The sequence below is a fragment of the Dama dama genome, chromosome 1 (genome assembly GCF_033118175.1).
Source record: "Dama dama isolate Ldn47 chromosome 1, ASM3311817v1, whole genome shotgun sequence".
NCBI lineage: Eukaryota > Metazoa > Chordata > Mammalia > Artiodactyla > Cervidae > Dama > Dama dama.
Window position 1 is genome coordinate 46470444 of NC_083681.1, and position 21735 is coordinate 46492178.

At 41.8% G+C, this 21735-nt stretch overlaps 1 long non-coding RNA gene and 1 pseudogene across 2 annotated transcripts in view; one reads left to right on the forward strand and one right to left on the reverse strand.

The window, feature by feature from the left end:
• The window catches only part of LOC133060682 (uncharacterized), a 175973-nt gene that overhangs the window by 122231 nt on the left and 32007 nt on the right, over positions 1-21735 (reverse strand). The window lies entirely within an intron of this gene.
• LOC133060659 (interferon-induced very large GTPase 1-like) overlaps positions 1-21735 on the forward strand; it is a 43720-nt pseudogene that overhangs the window by 11708 nt on the left and 10277 nt on the right.

Consider the following 21735-nt stretch of genomic DNA (forward strand, 5'->3'; position numbering starts at 1 on the left):
TTGAGAAGTCTACCCTCCTCCCTATGTGCCTTTGTCTGTGCTCTCGAACTGACAGCTCTGAGAATTCTAGGTCAGTAGACTTAGTCTTAAAAGTCTTAGAAGGAAAAAGCAGCTACACCTACTGTCCCACATTTTTTGTTCCTTCCTAACTTATATAGAGGTCGATGACTATGGGATTTCAAATGCTGAAGAGGCCTTCTTTGGGTTACAGTCTCCCACTTCTCCTAAAGGAAAGAATCTCCCCATTTTGAGACAAGTAAATTATAGAATTGCTAAAACATTAGAAGAAAAGACAAACAGCATCTCATTAACTTTCAGTCTATACCAAAATGTTGAAAGTTATTTTCCATGTTGCAGCAATTGCTATTTACTATTATTTCCTAATTGGAAATTGGAAATTTCCAAATTGCTATTTCCTAATATTGCCTGTTATCTCATGGCAGAAGCTTCAGGAGATGGGAAGTCACTTCTGAAAGAAAACCTACAGGATCAGCGTTCCTGACTGCAGTTGTGGTATGTAGTTTCTGGTTAAAGTAAAAATCAAACAAACAAACAAAAAACAAAACTTGGCCTTAATTTTGACCCTTAAGTCTTGATCTTTCCTTTCATTCTTCAATGTATGTAAGCTTCCCAATCTTTATTGGACTTGACATATTATCATTAAACCCTATATTTATCTCCCTGGAGTGGTGGATCTGACATTCTACTTTCAGTCTTCATGGTCTCCTGGAGATGGGAACCTGCTTCTACATTGGGGAGCTTCTCTTTTTCCTACATTTCCATTCTTGGTCCCATAGGATGCTCTAGTCCTTGGAATTTATTCATCCCATTCAAACAGCCTTTGTCTCGTTTCATGATGTTTTCCCTGATACACTTGCCACTTTTCAGGTTACTTTAGTTCATAGGCCAATCTTAACTGAATATCATCTCTTAAAATTTGCCTCTACCACCTGGAATAGTTATAGACTTCAAATGAATTCCATGTACAGAACAGCTCAGTTATAATCCTAAGTCACCTAAACTCTAAGTCCCTTTGGTCAACTAAAAGGATATCTTGATGGTTATATGTATCTCCATAGAACAGCCATCTTACTTGGTTGGATGGCATATGTTCCCCAGGATATGCTTCTCTCGTAATTCCTTTCTATATTCTACCTTGATGAATTGAGAAATTCCCTGAAACCTAATCTGCATATGTATTCCCTCCAAGTTCTCTGGTTTAGGTCTTCAAGTCTCCACTAACGGTTCCTCTCTCCAGATTTTCCTCAACTGTGAAGCATGCTCTCATAAATAAGAGAATCCGATTCTCCTTTGGCTAGGTGGTGGCAAACTCCTTTAGATCCTCCTCCCCTTCAGTGGGATTTACCTCATTGAGTCCCACATCCCCCTGGGCACTAAGACTGCGGTTCCAACAGAGACTTTAGAAAAATAAAAGATAGGCGGTGTTACCATTTATTGAGCTCTTAGTCTGCGTCACACACTGGACTGAGGACCTCACACACGTTAGTTACCACTTGGCAGGCAGATGAGGGCAGCTCCGTGATTGCAGGCCCACCTGATGGCCTCCCTTTGCTGCTCAACAGCAGAATGTGCCATAGGTGAGGGAATTTTCAGATAAAATGAAGGACCCAAACCAATTGATTTTGCTTTAATCAAAAGGAAGATTATCCTGGATAGGCTCAACTTAGTCAGGCAAAAGGCCTTAAAGAGACACTCAGCCCTTCTTTAGAGATAATTTTCCCTCCTGCTGACTTACAGAAGTAAGCTATCATGTTGAGGGAAAGCCTATGGAAAAGATAATGTGGCCAGGAATTGTGAATAGTCCTAAAATCCCCAGAAAATTAATTCTGTCATTATGTATAAGCTAAAAGCAGCTTTTCTAGTTGAAGCTCTAGAAGAAAATACAGCTCAGTCAACACCTGGAGTGCTGCCTTATAAAACCTTAAGTACAGCACCCAGCTAAGTCATGCCAGACTCCTCACAGAAACTGGGCTATATCTGTGTTTTGAGATACTAAGTCTGTGGTAATCCATTATAAAACAATATAAAAATAATACAGATTTTGATGCCTAGAAGTGGTACCTAAAAACTTGGGAATAGCTCTGAAATCAGTCAAGTGAGCAGAAACTAGAACAACTTTGAGAGAAAGCCTATGTTTTCAACAGACTGTTGGTACAAATCTAATTTTTAAGTGTGCCACAGTGAGAGTTCAGAAGAAATTGAGGAACATGTTATTAGAAACAGAAGGAAGATTCTTGTTACAAGGTAACAGAAAGATTAGCAAAATTATATCCTGTAGTTATGTTCAAGAAAATACTTAAAAGTTGGCTTTATACTTAGGGAGACTTCCAAGTAAAGAGTTAAAAGTGACTCTTGAATTCTTTTTTCTATTTATGATAATATGTGAGAGGAGAATGATAAATTGAGGAAAGAGCTGTTAAACAAAAAGAAACCAAGACCTTACGATTTTAAAATTTCTCACCATCTGTAAGAATTAAAGAGATTCAGTCTTAATCTCTGTTTAGTATGATTATACAACTTTTTCCTAAAACTTCAGAAAGATTAAAAGGTGAAAGAATCAGGCACAAAAACAGGCCTTCCGATCATTTTAAGGATAAAGTTTCCTTATAAAACTAGAAATAAAACTACCATATGGCCCAACAATCCTACTACTGGGCTATATATACCCTGAGAAAACTGTAATTGAAAGAGACACCCATACCCCAATGTTCACTGCACCACTATTTATAATAGCTAGGATATGGAAGCAAATTAGATGTCTATTGAAAGATGAATGGATAGAGAAGCTGTGGTATATATATACAACAGAATATTAGTCAGCCATAAAAAGGAATGCATTTGAGCCAGTTCTATGGGGTGTATGAACTTAGAGCCTATTATATGGAGTGAAGTTAAGTCAGAAAATTAAAAATAAATATGGTATAACACATATATATATGGAATCTAGAAAGACAGTATTGAGGAACCTATTTACAGGGCATCAGTGGAAACAATCCTAAAAGATGATGCTATGAAAGTGCTGCACTCACTATGCCAGCAAATTTGGAAAACACAGCAGTGGCCACAGGACTGGAAAAGGTTAGTTTTCATTCAAATCCCAAAAAAGGTAGTACCAAAGAATGCTCAAACTACTGCCCAATTGCACTCATCTCACACACTAGCAAAGTAATGCTGAAAATTCTTGAATCTAGACTTCAACAGTACATGAACTGCGAACTTCGAGATGTTCAAGGTGGTTTTAGTAAAGGCAGAGGAACCAGAAATCAAATCGCCAACATCCATTGGATCATCAAAAAAGCAAGAGAGTTCCAGAAAAACATCTACTTCTGCTTTATTGACTATACCAAAGCCTTTGACTGTGTGGATCACAACAAACTGTGGAAAATTCTGAAAGAGATGGGAAAACCAGACCACATGACCTGCCTCTGGAGAAATCTGCATGCAGGTCAAGAAGCAACAGTTAGAACTGAACATTGGGAATGGACAGGTTCAAAATTGGCAAAGGAGTATGTCAAGGCTGTATATTGTCACCTTGCTTATTTAAATTATATGCAGAGTACATCATGCTAAATGCCAGGCTGGATGAAGCACAAGCTGGAACTAAGATTGCCAGGAGAAATATCAATAACTTCAGATATGCAGATGACACCACCATTATGACAGAAAGTGAAGAAGAACTAAAGAGCCTCTTGATGAAAGTGAAAGAGGAGAGTGAAAAAGCTTGCTTAAAACTCAACATTCAGAAAGCTAACATCATGGCATCTGGTCCTATCACTTCAAGACAAATATATGGGGAAACAGTGACAGACTTTTATTTTGGTGGGCTCCAAAATCACTGCAGATGGTGATTGCAGCCATGAAATTAAAAGACGCTTGCTCCTTGGAAGAAAAGTTATGACCAACCTAGACAGCATATTAAAAAGCAGAGACATTACTTTGCTAACAAAAATCCATCTAGTCAAAGCTATGGTTTTTCCAGTAGTCATGCATGGATTGAGAGTTGGATTATCAAGAAAGCTGAGTGCTGAAGAATTGATGCTTTAAACTGTGGTATTGGAGAAGATTCTTGAGAGTCCCTTGGATTGCAAGGAGATCCAACCAGTCCATCCTAAAAGAAATCAGTCCTGAATATTCATTGGAAGGACTGATGCTGAAGCTGAAACTCCAATACTTTGGCCACCTGATGCAAAAAGCTAACTCGTTAGAAAAGAGCCTGATGCTGGGAAAGATTGAAGGCAGGAGGAGAAGGGGATGACAGAGGATGAGATGGTTGGATGGCACCACCAACTGAATGGACATGAGTTTGAGTAAGCTCCGGGAGTTGGTGATGGACAGGGAGGCCTAGCGTGTTGCAGTCCATGGGGTCTCAAAGAGTTGGACACGACTGAGCAACTGAACTGAACTGAATGGAAACACAGACATAGAGTACAGATTTGTGGACACAGTAGGGGAAGGAGAGATTGAGATGAATTCAGAGAGTAGCATGAAAACACACATTACCATATGTAAAATACATAGCCAATGGGAATTTTCTATATGATGCAGGGAGCTCAACCATATGTAAAATAGATAGCCAATGGGAATTTTCTATATGATGCAGGGAGCTCAACCCAATTCTGTGACAACCTAGAGGGGTGGGATGGTAGGTTGGAGGGAGGTCCAAGAGGGAGGAGACATATGTATACTTGGCTGATTCATGTTTATGTATGGCAGAAACCAACACAATACTGTAAAGCAATTATCCCCCAATTAATAATAATAAATTAAAAAAAATTCATTTTAACCACACCCTCCCCAGAAAAGAGGATAAGGGTTTGCCTCACAGATATCAACCAAACTAGAAGTCCTCTAGGGAGCTTCAGGGTACTGTTTCCTACTATTTCAGCAGGAGGGCAAGGCTTAGAGGGTTTGTCTGGAAAAGATCTATAAATGTGGCTTTTGCCTACAGAAGTGAACCCCACTGACATTTACAGAAGATCCACAAAGTTCTTGAGAAAATCTGTTTGGCAGAAACACTACTAAGCTGATGTTGGAGAGAGTGTCTGTTTATGTCTGTCAGATATAGCTGGTTTAGAGTACTGTTCAACTCCCCTATTTGCTACAGATCTTCTAATTGTTTATCCATATGAAAAGTACAGCATTGAAATCTCCAACTATTATTTTAGGACTGTATATTTCTGCTTTCATTTCTCAATTTTTGCTTCCTATGTTTTAGCGTTCTGTGGTTAGGTTCCTAGGTTTATATCTTCCTGATGGGTTCACATTTTAATCAATATTTAGTGTTCCTCCTTGCCTCTTGTAAAAATTTTCAACTGAGTCTATTTTATCTGATCTTAGCACAGATATCTCAGTTCTCTTTCAGTAACTATTTACCTGGAATGTCCTTGTCCATTCTTTTACTTTTGACCTATTTTCTTGGATATAAAATGAGTCTTTTCTAGACAGCATATAAGAGCATTTTGCTTTTTAATCTATTTTGAGAATATTTACCTTCTAATAGAAGAATTTAATCCATTTATAATTACTGATAATGAAACATTTCTGCAATTTTGCTCATCTTTCCTATGTTTCATATCTTCTTTGTTCCTCAGTGTCACCATTAACTGTCTTCTTTTGTGTTTGATATTTTTGAAGTGTATGATTTTGATTCCTTTCTAATTTACTTTTCTGTATATTTAAAACTTATTTTAGCATTGGTTGTGCTGGAGCTTACAATTAACCTCACAAACATGTAATAATCTATTTTCAATTAATATCATATTAACTTTCTTAGGTATATTAAAATTCTGATCCATCCATCCAAACATTTCTCCATTCCTCCCCCCTTTATGTTATTGTGTCACAAATTACATCTTTCTACTTTGTGTGTCCACTTAACTTAGACTTATCATTCTATGATTTGTCTTTTTGATCAAACTGGGAAAGTAAAAGGAGTCACAAATGAAAAATACACTAATACTGGCTTATATATCCCTTTACCTGTGTTATTTCTTCACGTGGCTTCAAGTTTACTGTCTAGTGTCCTTTCATTTCCACCTGAAGGACTCTTTTTAGCATTTCTTATAGGACACATCTAGCATCACCAATTCAATGAACATGAATTTGAGCAAACTCCACGAAATAGTGAAGTACCTGGAAGCCTGACATACCGCAGTCCACAGGGTCACATAGAGTCGGACACAACTCAGCAACTGAACAAATAGAACACATTTACTAGAGATGAATTCCCTCAGCATTTGTTAATCTGGGAATGTCTTAACATCTCTTTTATTTTTGAATGATAGTTTTGCCAGGTATAGAATTATGGGCTTTCTCTTTCTTTCAGTTCAGTTCAATTCGGTTGAGTTCAGTCGCCCAGTCATGTCCGACTCTTTGCGACCTCATGATTCGCAGCAGGCCAGGCCTCCCTGTCCATCACCAACTCCCAGAGTTTATCCAAACTCATTTCCATCGAGTCGGTGATGCCATCCAGCCATCTCATCCTGTCGTCCTTTCTCCTCCTGCCCCCAATCCCTTCCAGCATCAGGGTCTTTTCCAATGAGTCAACTCTTCGCATGAGGTGGCCAAAGTATTGCAGTCAGCTTTAGCATCAGTCCTTCCAATGAAATGAACACTTTAGGATGGACTGGTTGGATCCCTTGCAGTCCAAGAGACTGTCTTTCATTGGATATTTTAAATGTGTCATCTCACTGCCTCTGGCCTCCATGGTTTCTGCTAAGATGTCCAGTCCTTTTCTTAAAGAATCTCCCTTATATAGGACAGTCATTTCTCTTTTGCTGCTCTCAAGGTTCTTCCTTCGTCTCTGAATTTTAAAAGCTTTATTACAAGAAGTCTCAGTGTGGATCTCTTGTGATTTTCCTTTCTAAAGTTCATTGAACTTCTTGAATGTATAGATTCATGTATTTAATCAAAGTATGACTTGTTGGTCATAGTTTCTTCAAAATTCTTTTACATCCCTTTCTATTCTCTCCTTATGAAACTTCCATTATTTGTATGTTCTATTATTGACGATGTCTCACAAATCTCATAGGCTCTCTTCATTTTTGTTCATTCCCTTGTCTTTATGTTCCTCAGACCAGATCATTTTAAATGATTTGTTTTCAAGTTCTCTGATTTTCAACTCTGACTGCTCAAATCTGATCTTGAAATTCTCAGTGAATTCATTTCCAATATTGTGATTTTTAACCTAGAATTAGTTTGGTCCTTTTTATAATCTGCATCTCTTTAGAGGTGTACACTGTTTGAGGAATATCATTACTCTGGAGTTATATAATTTTTGTCCATGATTTCCTTTAGTATTTTGAGGATATTTAAGCCAGTTTAATTAAAGGCCTTGCTGAATAACTTCTATGACTTGATTCCTCATAGATAGTTTCTAATAATTTTTCTGTGAATGGGTTATATTTTCTTGTTTCTTTGCAAGTTTTTAAAATTTTTCATGGAAAACTGGGCATTTTGAATGCTATAATAAGATAACTCTTAAAATCATAAACTTTCTCATACTCCGGGCTTGTTTTGGTTGGTTCCTGTGGGTTTTGGTTATATGTCTAGCATTTTTCTACCTTTTTCTGTCGAAATATTAGTGGTATGTGCTCTCAGAAATGTGTCCTTTGGTATGTTTATGCGTTGTTGAATTTTTTTTTGCCTTGAGACAAAACAAAAACATACCCAAACAAACAACAAGAAAAAAAAAAAAGCCTCTCTTTGCATACTGGCTCAATGTTTAGCATGCCTTCAATGCTTTGTTGTTCAGTCACTCAGTCATGTCCAACTCTTTGAGACCCCATGGACTGCAGCATGCCAGGCTTTCCTGTCCATCACATCTCCCAGAGCTTGCTCAAACGCATGTCCATTGAGTCGGTGATGCCATCAACCATCTCATCCTCTGTCATCCCCTTCTCCTCCTGCCCTTAATTCTTCCCAGAATCAGGGTCTTTTCTAATGAGTTAGCTCTTCGCATCAGGTGGCCCAAGTATTGGAGCTTCAGCTTCAGCATCTGTCCTTCCAATGAATATTCAGGACTGATTTCCTTTAGGATGGACTGGTTGGATCTCCTTGCACTCCAACGGACTCTCAAGAGTCTTCTCCAACACCACAGTTCAAAAGCATTAATTCTTTGGTGTTCATCCTTCTTTATGGTCCAACTCTCACACCCATTCTTTGACATTACCTTTCTTTGGGAGTGGAATGAAAACTGACCTTTTCCAATCCTGTGGCAACTGCTGAGTTTTCCAAATTTGCTGGCATATTGAGTGCAGCACTTTAACAGTATCATCAGATTGTAGATATCTGGTAGTTTCTTCCTCAAATGTTTGGTAGAATTCACCAGTGAATCCCACTGGGACTGGTGCTTTCTCTTTTGGATGTGTCACACGAGTGTATGCTCCTCGGTTTTTGTCTCATCACAACAAATATTTGGGGTGACGGACATTAAAGCCCCCCTCGGCGTGTCACAGCTCTTGGGTCTTGGACAGACCGTGTTATAGCTCTCAGGTCTCGAATGGACCGTGTTATAGCTCTTAGACAAATCAGTGTAACAGTTCAGTGTTATAGCTCTATTTTATTTAGAAGATAGCAGGAAAATCCATCTTTGAGATGTGAGGGCATGTCGATCCAAAGACACGAAGAGAAGAATGCCCCAGCGCGAGGGGGAGAGAGAGAGAGAGCTAACTTTGGCTCCTCTTTTTATATGTTTTTCCCCCCTGGGCCTGCCCTATGTAAATTGGGCCAGCCAGGAGTGTTGTTTGTTTTACCTGAGGTTCCCACTCTGGTCCTTGGGCCTTCCTTTGTTCTATTTTGCGGGCTTTTCCCTTCCAGGTCTTTCAGCCACCGCCATTCAGGACTCCTTTTCCCTATTCTAAGTACCTAACATTCCCCCCTCAAGAGATGGGAGGCCCAATTCTTTGGGAATAGCGGTGTCGAGGTCTTTCTGGCTACCTCCTGCTGAACTGGGACAGCGAGGGGTATTGGGCCTCCCCCTCTTGCTAGTCTCAAGCCTCAGAGTCCTTATAGTGGTGTCCATCTAAGGGTGAGTGATATTTTCCGTGGTCGGCTGTAGTTTTAGATCTTTGTTGAACTGGCGCTGCATGTTGCAGCTTGACCTGGGCAGAGACAAGACAGGTTAGACAATTGACAGTACATGGAACAATCATAAACAGCATCATTATGGCATAACAAGGACTAGTAAGGGCATTAGCCAATTTCAAATTTACATCGCCAGGATGGCTCAAGTCCCCCTTGTTTAGGGATCAGAAGATCTATCTCCTGTCTGTTTTTGAGTACTATCTCGGCCAGGCTGTGTTGGCTCTTTAGAGCTATCCTGAGAAATCTTATACCCAGAAACCAGATTTTGGGGGTGTTCATTAGAATGGCACTCATTTGTAGTCCTGAATAGGTATCTGAGACCTCCCAGGGGCTCACAGGTGTATTGAGTGTCTTCTGTTTTCTTCCACAGCTTAACTCGTAAGTAGTGAATCCAGGAGTGAATCCAGGGGGCCCTTCCATGTGGGCTAGAGTTGAGCCTTTGGGGACCCACCTTTCCAGACTTTAATTAGGACTTGAGTCCCTGGAGCATATAGTGATGACTCCTTAGAATCTTTTGGGTCCTGGTTCATACCACACAAGCATATATCCTGTTGGAATTGTCTAATGGCCATGGTATAAGATTGGATGGTCTGAACCTCTGAATCTAGGAAGAGGTCATTGACATAAACAAAAGGTCTCCCATATAGCATCTCATAAGGACTAAGACCAACCTGTTCCTTAGGGGCAAAACGGGTGCAGAGGAGAGCTATTGGTAAAGCCTCCCTCCATCCCAGGGAGGTCTCCTGGGTTATCTTTTTTATCACTGATTTTAAGTTGTTTGGCTCTTTCTACTTTTCCTGAAGACTGAGACCTCCAGCCACAATGGAGATAATAAGTAATGCCCAATGCTTTAGAGACCCTTTGGGTGACCTTAGAAGTAAATGATGTCCCATTGTCACTTTGTAATGACCTGGGCAGACCAAATCTTGGAATGATTGCATGGAGCTGTTTTTTAACTACCTCCTCAGCCTTCTCAGTCCGGGTAGGAAAGCCTTCAATCCATCCTGTGAATGTTATCTATCATGACTAACAGGTATTTATACCCTTGAGAAACTGACATCTGGGTGAAGTCCATCTGCCAGTCCTCTCCTGGGTAGGCCCCATGTCGTTGGACAGGCTGGGCCAGCTGGGGTCTTCGAGCTCCTTGGGGGTTGTTTAATTGGCTGGTAGGACAAGAGGAGACCACTTGTCTTATAGTTGTTTGGAAGCCTGTTCCTCTGAAGGGCCTTTCTAGTAATCTTTGGAGGGCCTTTTCTCCTAAATGAGTGGTGGCATGTAAGGAGTTAACCAACTTCCATTGGAGATTCCCAGCCAGAAAAAGGAGTCCCTCCTTTTGGAACCACCCCATATGATCTTCTTGAAAGCCCTCACTCTTAGCTTTAAGAGTCTCACCTTCAGTATATGAAGGAGTTTCTGGCAAATTAGTCTGTGGAACTAGGATGGCAATCCCTATTAGGTCATAGTTCTGTAATGCTGCTCTCTTAGCTGCCTGATCAGTTGCTTGGTTTCCTCATGCCACTTCCGTGTTCTCTTTTTGGTGTCCTTTACAGTGGGAGACTGAAACCTCAGTGGGCAGATGGACTGCCTCCAAGAGTCTAAGGATTTGATCACCATATTTGATTGGGGACTCTTGGGTGGTCAAGCGGCCCCTTTCTTTCAAAATAGCCGCATGTGCATGTAGCACCAGAAAGGCATACTTGGAGTCAATGTAAATGGTTATTCTTTTTCCTTTTCCCAACTCTAAAGCTCGAGTCAGGGCTATGAGTTCATTTAATTGGGCTGAAGTACCTGATAGCAGAGGCTTAGCCGCTATGGTCTCAAAATTGGAGACTACTACATATCCAGCTCTTCTTTTTCCATCCAAGACAAAGCTGCTTCCATCAATGTACCAGATTTCCTCAGGATTGGTCAGAGGATCTTCTGATAATCCCTCTCTGGGTTTTGTCCAGTGGTCTAAGGTTTCTAGACAGGAGTGAAAGGGGGGTAGGCAGGAGGGTGGCTGGGTTAAGAACCTCACAAGGGGATATAGTGAGGCCTGGATTTTCCATCAGCATTACTTGATACCTGAGGATTCTTTGATCAAACATCCATAAATGGCCTCTCCCATTTAGGAGTTGTTTTACTTGGTGGCTGGTAAAAATAGATAGTTTGCCCCCAAAGGAGAGTTTTAAAGCATCTTCTGTCATGATTGCAATAGTTGCAAGACTTCAAAGGCAGGGGGGCCAGCTTTGGGTGGTTGGATCGAGTCTCCTGGATAAGTAAGCTACAGGCTGGGGCTCAGATCCCAACCTTTGAGTTAACACTCCCAAAGCTATTCCCTCTCTTTCATGGACATAAAGTTTGGATGCTTTTTCCAGGTCTGGCAACCTCAAGGCAGGTGCCTGAGTTAAGCCCTGTTTTAGTGTAGCCTCTGCCTTCTTTTGAGGAGTTCCCCACATCAGTAGGACTGAATCATCTCGTCCCTTTAAGCTTTCATATAAGGGCTGGGCAATTAGACCATAGTTGGGTATCCAGATTCTACAATACCCAGTTAGCCCCAGGAAAGCTTGCAATTGTTTTCAAGTCGTAGGGGAGGGCAACTGGAGGATTCCTTGAACCTGATCAGAGGACAGTCTCCTAGATCCACGTGTAATCTGAACTCCCAGGTAAATGACCTTTGTCTCGACCATCTGTGCCTTAGCATGGGAGACTTTATATCCCCTTTCTGCCAAAAAGTTTAGAACCTGAATTGCATGTTGTTCCGCACTTTTCTCATCTGGAGAGCAGATTAGTAGGTCATCTACATATTGTAATATTTTCCCATTAGGTCCCAGGTCCAGATCTAGGAGATCCTGGCAAAGGGCCTGTCCAAACAAGTGGGGGCTATCTCTGAACCCCTGAGGTAATACTGTCCAAGTCATCTGTTGGTGTTTTTCTCCTGGGACCTTCCAGTTAAAGGAAAAAGCCAGTGGTATGCAAAATAAAATGCATCTTTGAGATCCAAGACTGTAAACCACTTGGCACTGGGTGGGATTTCTCCCAAGATTACATAGGGATTGGGTACTGTAGGATGGAGGGGGACTACAGTTTCATTTATGATCCGGAGATCCTGAACCATTCGCCAGGTTCCGTCCTTTTTTTTTTACTGAGAGGATTGGGGTGTTACATGGTGAACTGGTGGGGACCAATAGCCCACAAGCAAGGAATTTATTTATTAAAGGCTGTAGTCCCTCCCGAGCCTCTCTTGAGGGGATATTGTTTCCAGTTAGGAAACTGAGTGGGATCCCAGAGGACAATGATGACCTGTTCAGCTTGGTGGGCTTGTCCAGGAATTCCCTGGTCCCACAGCTGGGGGTTAATTTTGTCCTCCCATAGCTTTTGGTCCCTCTCTGTTGGAGAAGGTGTAATGGATTCTTCAGTAGTAACCAGGAGCTGTAGAGCTCTAGGGACTGAAAAGCTTCCCATCACAAGGGTGGTCCCCAGTTTAGTGAGTATGTCGCTTCCCATTAAGGGAGTAGGACACTCAGGGACCATGAGAAACTGGTGGGAAAATATTTGTCCATCCCAGCAACATAGGAGTGCTTGGGTGAATCTTTTAGTAGTTGTTTTCCCTGTAGCACCCAAAATGGTACAGGTTTGGGAGGAGAAGGCTCCAGAGTAGGAGATCAAGACAGAGTAGGGAGCCCCTGTGTCAACCAAGAAATTTTCGAACCTACCTGCCACATACAGTTGCATCCTTGACTCCAGCCCCATGATGGACATCTGTGACAGGCGGGCTGGCTGGAGCGGGCCACTTCAGTCCTCTTGAACCATCGTGAGAGAAGGCTTGGCGTTTGACCTTGAGGCTCTTGGGTCCCCAGGGCAGAGTGCCGCCCAATGTCCCAGTTGATGGCATTTGTGGCAAGTGTTCTAGGAGACTTGTCACAGTTCTGACACTCTTTGGCCCAATGCCCCGCCTGTCCACAGATTAGGCATTTGTCTCGTGCCTTGTCCTTCAAGGAATCTGGGTGTGCCATAGGGCTTTCCTGGAGGGCGGCCAGCATATGAGCATGCCTTGTCTCTTTCTTTCTCTCCCTCTCCTGGGCCTTGGCCTCCTTCTCCTGTTCTCTGTTATAAAATGTATTGGTGGCTATCTGGATCATCTCATCTAGAGAGGCAGCAGAGTCCTGCTGCTGTAGCTGTTTTAACTTAATTCTGATATCTGATGCACATTGGGACAGGAATTTGTCTTTTAAAATCACCTGTCCCTCATAAGAGTCTAAGTCCAGATTGGTAAACTTTTGGAGGGCCTCTTTTAGCCTTTCCAGAAAGGCAATGGGGTTCTCAATGGGCTCCTGAGTTATTGCTGAGACTTGGGCATAGCTGATTACTTTTGTTGGGCTGCTTTCAGTCCTGCCTTCACACAGATTAAAAAATGATCTCCTTCCCAGATGTACTCAGGGTCATTATAATTCCAATTGGGATCAGAGAAGGGGACTGCAATTTCCCCTACTGGGTATTTATCACTTGACATGTGAAGCCCTGTTGCATACCTCTGGGCTTCCTTTAAGACTCCAGTATGTTCAGGGTCAGATAAAGTTTGACTAAATAGGACCATAATGTCCTTCCATGTCAAGTCAAAGGCCAAGGTAATATGTTGGAACGTATCTATAATATTTGCTTGGGTCATCTGTATAGCTTCCCAGGTCTTGTTTGATCTGTCTTAGTTCTAAGAGGGAAATGGGCTTATGGACCTGGATTGGTCCGAATTTTCCTCCAGTTTCAACTAAGGGACATACTTGAGCTGGCTTTTGTGGAGGGGGTACTCCCGGATATGGGGGCATGTTTGGATACAAGGAAGGAGCACCAGGGAACTCGGGAGCTGTGGAAGGTGAGCCTTCACGGGGGGTGGGGGGGGGCGGGTTCCTTCTCTTGGTTGCCTGTGCCTAACACCATTTGCCTAGTGGGCTCACTTTTAGGGCGTACAACAATCCCATACTTAAGACATAGTTCCTTCATATCTCTTAGTCGAAAGAAAATTTGGACATAAGGGATCTCTGTCCATTTCCCTTGTCTTTTGCAGAATAATTCTAGCTGCAGGATGGTATTATAATTTAAAATCCCATCCTCAGGCCAGTGTTCCTCGTCCCCCAGTGGATATTGTGGCCACGCAGTGGCACAAAAGAATTTTAAGTGACTCCTCCTCAGAGTTAGAGGATGGAACAGCTTCCAGCTATCAAGGATGCATCTCAAGGGTGTCTGCCAGGAAGTGAATTGCTTATTTCCCATCTCAAAGACTGCCGGGACCAGCCGGCAAAGAGAACAAGTCCCGACCACAACAGCACGGAAGCCTGAGAAAAAGCCGATAGTAAAGAATGGGGTCGAGAGGACTGAATGCTCTTTAGGCAAGTCAGTGATTTTATTGAGTAAAACAGCTACCTTTATACTAGTACAAGCAGAAAACATAGTTCATAAAAATGCCATCTGGTTTTTGTCACATCAATACAATTATTTGTCTTAAGTGATTGCAGAAGCTCACATTCCTTTTTTCACATTCCAAGATAAACTACTAAGTGAGGGTCACTACTATGTTTTTCTCAAGGAAGAACAAAGGAGACCCGGCAAATGTTTTACTACTTTATCATGGGGTGGCGGGACAGGGAATGGCCTCTTTCAAGGCTTTCCCAGGGCCTTTTTGGGCCTTGAGCAGGCCGGCTCCCCGCAAAAGATAGTCATGACAAGGAGGAAAAGGAAAAGAAAAGAAGAACTAATAGGCTTTCTGAAGCTTATCCTACCCAGTACTGTTGCAACCTGAGAGCCAGGCGTCCCCAGGTCAGGGTGCAGATCCCCAGGCAGGCTGAGGCATGACAGCCTCGTAGAGATCGAACCCCTGGGCAGGTCGATGCATGACGCCCTCCTGAGAATTGGGTCCCTGGGCAGTTTGAGGTGTGACGACCTCCTGGGACCCCTGGGACTGGAGGATCCCCGAGCAGATTGAGGTGTGACAACCTTTCGAGGACCAGATCCCTAGGCAGGTAAAGGTGTGATGACCTCCTGGGACCCCCAGACTGGAGTTTGGGTGTCCCCAAGGTCTCCAGTGTGACCAGTGCTGGGTAGAATTAAGGGGTTGAAATCTTAACTCATTGCTGGTTTGTCCACCGTGGATGGGAATAGATATCATGATGTAAGCTCATCCTATCTAGTACTGTTGCAACCTGAGAGCCAGGCGTCCCTGGGTCAGGGTGCAGATCCCCAGGCAGGCTGAGGTGTGACAGCCTCCTAGACATCAAATCCCCAGGCAGGTTGAGGCATGACGGCCTCCTGAGAATTAGGTCCCTGGGTAGGTCGAGGCGTGATGATCTCCTGGGACCCCTGGGACTGGCGGATCCCTGAGCAGGTTGAGGTGTGACAACCTTTCAAGGACCAGATCCCTAGGCAGGTCATAGCTGTGATGACCTCCTGGGACCCCTGGACTGGAGTTTGGGTGTCCCCAAGGTCTCTAGCGTGACCAGTGCTTGGTAGGATTAAGGGGTTGGATATTATACAGTACTTCCCTCCCAAGGCCAGCTATTTTCTGGTTGTCCCTCTATAAGATTGTAGAGGCAACAGTGTGGGCCGGGATGGGGCTGAGGAAAGTAGCATGAAAGAGGAGGGAAGGAGGCAGAGCACAACATTTGAAAGAATGACATAGCACAAGGGCATGACTGATTAAAATCAACTGGGTCCAAGATGACAAGTCAAATTCAAGTAAACCTTAATTCCCAAACTGTAAGCCAAAAGACAAACCCAGAGGTGGCAGGACAGTTCTAAGGCACTGTCAAAAGATGGAGGAGTGGGTGATTCCCCAGTGGCTGGGATGATCTTCCCACTCATTAGCATATGAATTCACGCCGCTTGCAAAAGCTAGCCAGGCCACATTCCATGGCCCCTACCCTGTAGAATGGGTGCTTCTCTCTGAATCTTAACAAGTCTACCTCTTTGCTACCTATTGCTTTGTCTCTCACTGCATTTTTGCAATGAGACATCAGAGCCTGAGCTTCATTAGGTCCTGGAGCCGGGCATCCTGAGTTTTGGTCGGGCTCAAGTCCCGGGAGAGAGAGCTGAAGGACAGGAGGAAAAAGTAGTGGGAAAAACGTGCCAAGGAATCCCCTTCATAGCCCGCTGGGAAATTTGCTAAATATCTGACCGGTGCTCAGTTTTCATTGGTCTGATCCTTGGCACAAAGAAGAGTAAGGACAGAAGAACCCCCACCGGCTTGGGTAACGGGCTCAGCAGATAGTGCCTTTGGGACATGCTGAGGAGTAGCCTTTCCAGAGTCCCTCAATTGTGCCCACTGCCGCCCACTTGTTCCCAGGGGGTTCAAGGAAACAAGAAACAGAGATTGTAAAGGAATTAATATTTCGTTAGGCAATCCCTCCAGCCACAGGAGCGACGATCTCCTACCTTAACTGGAGGTCTTCGGGAATCTGAGACTGAGCCGCGTGAGCTTTTTGCTAAGTTTGTTTTTCCGCTGTCCCGATTTCCAGCACGATGGGCCTCTTGTCACTTCCCTAGCGGTGGGTTTTCTTCACGTTCCACTTCTACCACGGGAGCTTCGCTGAGTTGGGGTACTGCTGTGCTTGGCCTCTTCCGCGCGGTGGTTGTTTCCGCCAGGTTAAACCCGAGTCACGGCACCATAGATGTCAGGCGAGTGTATGCTCCTCGGTTTTTGTCCCATCACAACAAATATTTGGAGTGACAGACATTAAAGCCCCCCTCGGCGTGTCACAGCTCTCGGGTCTTGGACAGACCGTGTTACAGCTCTTAGACAAATCAGTGTTACAGCTCAGTGTTACAGCTCTATTTTACTTAGAAGATAGCAGGAAAATCCATCTTTGAGGTGTGAGGGCATGTCGACCCAAAGACGCGAAGAGAAGAGCACCCCAGGGCGCGGGAGAGAGACAGCACGAGATAGCTTTGGCTCCTCTTTTTGTATTTTTTTCCCCTGGGCCTGCCCTATGTAAATTGGGCTGGCCAGGAGTGTTGTTTGTTTTACCTGAGGTTCTCACTCTGGTCCTCGGACCTTCCTTTGTTCTATTTCACGGGCTTTTCCCTTCTGGGTCTTTTAGCCACCGCCATTCAGGACTCCTTCCTTTTCCCTATTCTAACTACCGAACAGATGGCTGTTAAATATTGATTCAATTTTTTTAACAGACACAGGCCTATTCAGATAATTTATTTCCTCTCATGTAAGCTTAATAGTTTATTGTCTTCCAAGGAATTGATATATTTTATCTAGGCTATCAAATGTGAGAGCAAAATTTTTCATAGTACTCTTTTTTTCATCCTCAATGTCTACAGAATTCATATCCATAACCCCTATTTTATTTCTGATATTAGTAATTTGTATCTTCCCTCTTTTCACAGTCTGAATTATTAGTTTTGTTGCTATTTCTAAAGAATCGTGTTATATATACTTTTACTGATTTTTTTCTGTTGATTTCCTGTTTTCAATTTTATTGGTTTTTTAGTTCTTATTTCTTTTCTCTTGCTTATCTGGATTTTATTCTCTCTTCATTTCCTCAGATGGATACTTAGATTATTGTTTTCATATAATTATTCTTTTGTTATGTATGCATTCAATGTAAATTTCCCTCTAAGCATGGCTTTCACTGTAGCCCACAAATTTTGATAAGTTATATAATCACATGTTTCTTATTTTATTTTATTGTGTTGACAGTTATATATTCTTGACTCTTATATTTGAGACTGTACTAGAAATTGCAACATATATTCTACAAAATCAATAGAATCTTTGACTTTCCTCTCAAATACCTCAAGGAACTGAGGGTCTTTTAAATCCATTTGGCTGCACACCCCAGCCTAAATGCAATTGCCATCATGTATTTTAAACCCCACTGTTTTATATATTTACTTATATTTTTTCATATATTTATTCATTTGTTGCTCACCATCTTTTCCTGCATCTCTGATTATTCATTGGTGATATTTTCCTCCTCCTGAAAAAAACATGCCTTAGTAGTTCCTTCAATGTGCATTTCCAGGTAACAAATTCTGTTACTGTGCTCTTTGCAATTATGTTTTTCTTCCACCATAATTCTGGAAGGATATTTTTAACTCTGTATAGCATCCAACTTTATCAGCTATTTTCTGTCAGTAGGTTTAATATTCCATCCTATTGCCTTCTGGCTTCCATCAGCACTGTTAAGGTCATCATTCTCTCTAATTATTATTTGAAGATAAACCCTCTTTTCTTAGACAGTCCTCAGAATGGGAGAAAGTAATAGCAAATGAAAAACTGACAAAGAATTAGTCTCCAAAATATACAAGCAGCTCATGTAGCTCAATACCTGAAAAATGAACAATCCAATCCAAAAAAGTGGGCAAAAGACCTAAAAAGACATTTCTCCAAAGAAGACATACACATGGCTAATAAACATATGGAAAGATGCTCAACATCACTCATTATTAGATAAATGCAAATCAAAACCACCATGAAGTATCATCTCACATTGGTCAGAATAGCCATCATCAAAGTCTATAAACAATAAATGCTGGAGAGGGTGTGGAGAAAAGGGAATGCTCTTACACTGCTGGCAGGAATGCAAACTGGGACAGCCACTATGGAGAACAGTGTAGAGATTCCTTAAAAAACTGGGAATAGAACTGCCATACCACCCAGTAATCCCACTGCTGGGCATACACTCCAAGGAAACCAGAATTAAAAGAGACACATGTACCCCAGTGTTTGGTGTAGCACTATTTACAATAGCTGGGACATGGAAGCAACTAGATGTCCACTGACAGATGAACGGATAAGGAAGTTGTGGTAAATGTACACAATAAAATATTGCTCAGCTATTAAAAAGAATGCATTTGAGTCAGTTTTAACGAGGTGGATGAGCCTGGAGCCTATTATACAGAGTGAAGTAAGTCAGAAAGAATGACAAATACTGTATGATAACACATATATATGGAATTTTGAAAAACAGTACCAATGATCCTACATGCAGGCCAGCAAGGGAGACAGATATAAAAAACAAACTTTTAAACTCTGTAGGAGAAAGTGAAGGTGGGATGATTTGAGAGAATACCACTGAAACATGTACATTACCATATGTAAAACAGACGACCAGTGCAAGTTCGATGCATGAAGCAGAGCATCCAAAGTAGGTACTCTGGGAAAACCCAGGATAGGGTGGGGAGGAAGGTGGGAAGGGGGTTCAGAATTGTGGGGGACACCTATATACCTGTGGCTGACTCATGTTGATGTATGGCAAACCATCACAATATTGTAAAGTAATTATTATCCAATTAAAATACATTAATTTTAAAAAATCTCCTTTTCTCTAAATGTTTTGCTTTTCCTATTGTATTTTTTACAGTTTCACTGTGATATGTTTGATTGTGAATTTCCTTTATTTGTCTTCTGAGGTATATGCCAAGGTATCCTAAATGTTATCTTTAATTTGTAATGGAAGTGTTTCACTTGTTTCAAATTTATTTACCTCTTCCATCAGATATTATTTCACTATCTATTAAATTCCTTGAGACTTCAAAGAATTTGTCTTAAAAATTTATCTAGATATTTTAGATAACTCAGTTGGAAAAGTTGTTCTCTTTTTCAATGAATTTATGTTTTGGCTGCGCTGGGCCCTTATTGCTGTGCACAGGCTTTCTCTAGTTGCAGTAAGTGGGGGCTACTTTAGTTGCAGTGTGCATATGCACACTGCATATATCTCATCCATATCCTGTCTTCACTTCCTTTGCATACATACCCAGGGCTTCTCATTGTGGTGGCTTCTATTATTGTGGAGCACAGCCCCTAGGGCACATGGGTTTTAGTAGCTGCAGCACATGGGCTCAGTAGCTGTGGTTTGTGGGCTCTAAGCACAGGTGCAGATGTTGTGGTGTACAGTCTTAGTTGCTCCGTGGCATATGGGATCCTCTTGGACCAGGGATCAAACCAGTGTTCCCTGCGTTGCAAGGCGGATTCCTAACCACTGTCCACCAGAGAAGCCCAGAAAAGTTGTTTTTTGAATTACTGAGTCTGCCATTAAATTTAGATTCAAATTTTAGTGACACTGGGGAAGATGGAAAGCACAAAATCAAAATGACTTTAAGATGAGATGACAATTATATGATTCAATAAAGACAAAATGAAGGCAAAATCTAAGGGAGAGCTGATAGGGGATTAAAAAGAATTGAGATTTAGGATAGACTGAAAAGGATAATTTGAAAAGACATGAAACTACATTCACATTAGGAGGAAGAAGGATGCATAGGATTATAATAGTGACATTCAGTAGGACAGGAAATACAAGAAGAGAGGAAACCTGAATTATGTGTGAAGTTGAAACATGTGAAATCTCATTTCATATAATGTCTCAAAGACAGTGGGGTTAAAAACATAACATTGAGAAAACACTGAATATAAGAGAATTTGGTTCTACATACACACATTAAGGTGGCATCAGTAGATAAAGAGAATTTGATTATACATATATAGTTTATAATCTAAAATAGACATATATAATATAATTATATTAACTAGTGTCAGAGGAAGAGTGAGAAGTGGGTGACAAGTATAAATCAGCTAAGAAGTGCATTTTATTTATTGAGATAAATTAACATATAACCTTGCATAAGTCTAAGGTATACAATGTGCTGATATGATACATTTTTATATTGCCATATGACCAAGATAGAGTTAGCTAACACCTCTATCACATCACACTACCATTTCTTTATTGTGGTGAGAACAATTAAGATAAAGTCCCTCGGCAACTTTCAAGTTTATAATACAGTACATTGTTTATAATCACTATGTGTGCTATGTGCTATGCTTAGTCGCTCAGTCATGTCCAACTCTTTGCGATCCCATGGACTGTAGCCCACCAGGCTCCTGTGTCCGTGAGGATTCTCCAGGCAAAAATACTGGAGTGGGTTGCCATGCCCTCTTCCAGGGGATCTTCCCAACCGAGGGATCAAACCCAGGTCTCCTGCATTGTAGGCGGATTCTGTACCATCTGAGCCACCAGGGAAGCCTAGATTTCTAGGACTTAATTATCTACTGATGGCACATTTGTACCTTTAAACAGTATCTCCCTAATACCTACACCTTCCAACCCCTAGTAACCACCATACTACTCTGTTTTACAAGTTTGGCTTAGATTCCAAATATAAGTGATATTATACAGAATCTCTCCTTTTTGGTCTGTCTTATCTCACTTAGCATAATGCACTCAAGGTCCATTCATGTTGTCACACACAAATGGCAGGATTGCCCTCTTTCTCACATACAAAATTCCACTGTGAATCTGTGTCTCTGTACACATGTGTGCCTGCTGTGTCACATATCCTTTATCCATTGACCCAAGGACTGACACTTAGGCTGTTTCCATATCTTGGCTATTGTGAATAACGATGCAGTAACCATGGGGGTGCATATATCTCTTCAATATCCTGTCTTCACTTCCTTTACATATATACCCAGGAGTGGAATTGCTGGGTAATACTGTGATCCTATTTTCCAGTTTTGAGGAAACTCTACAATCCTTTCCATAGTGGCTAAACCAACTTAAATTCTCAGCAACAGTACACAAGGGTTCCCTTTTTTCCACATCTTCTCTAGCATTTATTATTTGTAGACTATATGATGATGGCCATTAT